The 3,123-nt window shown below is 28.9% G+C and overlaps 1 long non-coding RNA gene across 1 annotated transcript; it reads right to left on the bottom strand.

The window, feature by feature from the left end:
* Window positions 1-259: 259 nt before the first annotated feature.
* LOC149502363 (uncharacterized) lies at window positions 260-2,794 on the bottom strand. The gene is made up of 4 exons (XR_016323572.1): window positions 2,683-2,794; window positions 2,435-2,506; window positions 1,858-1,978; window positions 260-1,766 (listed from the first exon to the last, which is right to left on the bottom strand). It is a non-coding gene; the product is annotated as an uncharacterized LOC149502363 (long non-coding RNA).
* Between the last annotated feature and the right edge of the window lie 329 nt (window positions 2,795-3,123).

Below are 3,123 nucleotides of genomic sequence, written 5' to 3'. Positions count from 1 at the left end.
GCTTTAGTTAGAGCCCAGGACAGCAGGCGTCGCTGCTGTCGATTATTAATCTCCCTACCCCCCACCAGGTGGCTTTTTTAGTAATTTTAATATTTTTTATAATTAACTCTCTTTATGAAAAAATCTTATCGTTTAGAATCGCTGAAATTCCCGGTAGTACTTATGAAATATTAAAGAACGTTTGATTGTGTTCAGCATTCTAATCGATAAGACCTTTTCATACAGAGAGAAAACAGTTTTTTTAAATAAAAAGCTGTAATTCTCTGTAAGCTATTTAATTTCCCTATATTACAAACAATTTACTGTTAAAAGATAGTATGAACGTACAATTGTATAAAATTTCGAATAACAATAACTCCTCTAGATTAATCCTACTAGAGTACTTAATAACATTAAATCGAAAGTTATCTAAAAGTTAATTAAGTCTAGATAATCAAATCATTCAATGTCACTTAAGTCATTTGTGCGAAATATAAACATGTCAGCTTTCCATTACAAACATAGTAGACAATTTGAATTAAATTTAATAAATTTGTTTCTTAACTATAGCAGTTCTTGCTTAAAGTTGATCGTGACAGATCATGACCTTGTATGAAAATATTACATCTATAAACACTACCTATGCTTCGTCATACAATAATTGTCATTTATACTAGCATTGTAGAGATAATACACACACTAAAGTGAATACTAAATTATTCTTAGCATTCTTATAAACATTTAGAAATTTAAGAAACGATTAACCCACAATCATGTTCATAACATGTGACATTTTGTTCTGCACAAACGTTTTATTACATGATTTGAAAAACAAAAAATGTTTAAAAAATGTAATGATGATTTAAAGTACTCTTAAATATTGATAGTTTGTACTTAATGACGCTTATAGTAATCTTAGACATGATTACATTAGTTATACTTTTATTCCCTATCTAAATTATTTCTATTCTGACGTTTCTGATGCTTTAGCTTTGGTAATACTAGATGAAACAAACAGCAGATTGAAAGAAAATCATCTTAAAGTTAATTACATTCATTACAAACCAATAGTTTACATTTTGTTAAAAAAGAAACTGGTGTTCGTTACATGCAAATGAATTATAAACATACACATGCAAACATAAAACGTAAATTTATCTTTTAATCCAAATTAAATGTACACTAATATTACATCTAAATAATAGAAAGGGTTTCGAAAATTTTTATTGCACTCAACAGCAGACGAGCACGCAACCCGGCCTGTGATAAGTGGTCACCAGTGCTTATAAACTTCAGCAGTGCCATAGGGGTTGCTGTCTATCACTTAAGTTTTAATAAATTATTAATATACTCAGTCACAAGCATATTGATTTCACATAATGAAAATGTAAGAAACATAATCATGTTTGGGCATTTTCATTTATATCTGCTCATACAGAAAACACAACTTAGCAAATATATTCCACAGTAAATCTAAATAATTGCAAATAATGCTTTTAAAGACCGTTGACTTTTGATCATTAATTAAAATCATCTTCTCGTAGAATTTACAAAAGGTTATTTACAAAAATTTATATCAGTATTTTCATATATTACTAACTTACTAATTACAACTATTCAAACGTAATACTATAACTATAAGAACTAAACAACCTATTTTAAAACAAAATTGGCATCAATTTAGTTCTTATGAACTATTTCAATTATTAATTTATCAATTATAAACATATTTAAAAAAAATTAAGATCCCTTGAGAGTTCACGTTCCTTGCTGAATCAGTTTCTCTTCTGAAACGGAGAAACAAAGTATCTTAAGTATGTAACAAATATTGAAAAAATACGACCATGAAAAATTTAGTGTTAATGTAATCTTACTTACAAATTAATATATTACATAACACGTTCTGGTTCAAATATAGTGCATCAATATTTTCATGTTTCAGACATTTTAGTGCTCCTTATAATTTTTCCATAAAATTTTGTCATTATCAAACCTTTGTCTACAAAAATAAAAACATTATTTTATATTGGGTAGAAGGATGAACGTGGTCACAGGCCACTTGGTGTAACTTAGTTATCAAACACCAGGAAACAAAACGTGAATGCCATCATCTAACTTTGGATGTGAGATCAATTGTGCTGTATTTTATTTAAACAGGAAAGCATGACTGATTGATCATTCCAAAAAACTAGTTCGGGCCCACTTGACAATAAGCATATAATACGCTGAGTTGCAAAACATAAATACTTCCACCCACTCGAGACAATTTTATTATCTGAGGTGTGTGTGTGATAGTACGAGACTTAATACCGACTGTTTTGATCAAAACTTAACATATATGATAGCTAGGCAGCAGAAATAGGAAGGACCATTAGTTGGTGCTAATTCATTTAATTATATTATGAATAATAATTATGTTAGCAAATAATATACCGGGAAAATAGTGTAAACTCACCGTTATCAAGGCATCCGAAATAGCATTTCATTTTCGATCTTCGAGGCATGCTGATTTTTAATAATAAACATTCTGTAAGAAATGAAAATAGTTACACAGGCTTACGAAACGCTAACGAAGAAAAAAGTATTGGAGCCAAGTTATGTCTAAAGAGAATTCAAAACAGAATTTCTCAATGTCTAATCGTCTAATATTCTCATAAAGCTAAAAGTTGCTCTAAATTAATACTACAACGTAAAATAACTCACACCAAGACCAAAAAAAAACGATTTAAAAAATTAAATCGTTACGACATTTTGAAAACTTTTTTTTTTTTTTTGAGATTGTTTTACGGCCCTGGAATTTTGAAAACTTCAAAGCAGTGTTTCCACTTACGTTTTTTTAACACATTTTACCCTAGTTTCTTTTGAATTTACCCTAAAATTTCCTAGACAACTTTCATAAATCCTTTATATGAGTCGACTATTATCAAAGCCGGCAATCTGACTTTTGGACAATGATTGGTAAATCAGAAAAACGAATTATTGACTTTATATTCCATTGGCAGTCACAAAACTCTTCGGAACGACATCTTAGATAAATAACAGGTTAACTATTAACCTTTATTTAATGCAGGTTTTGAACCGTATTCTTTGAAGGAGACGATTATATTCAAATAAATCTGTATTGACATATCAATAAATTTTTTT

Source organism: Bombyx mandarina, chromosome 09 (genome assembly GCF_030267445.1).
Source record: "Bombyx mandarina strain Sakado chromosome 09, ASM3026744v2".
Lineage (NCBI taxonomy): Eukaryota > Metazoa > Arthropoda > Insecta > Lepidoptera > Bombycidae > Bombyx > Bombyx mandarina.
This window is presented reverse-complemented; position numbering and strand designations above follow the sequence as displayed.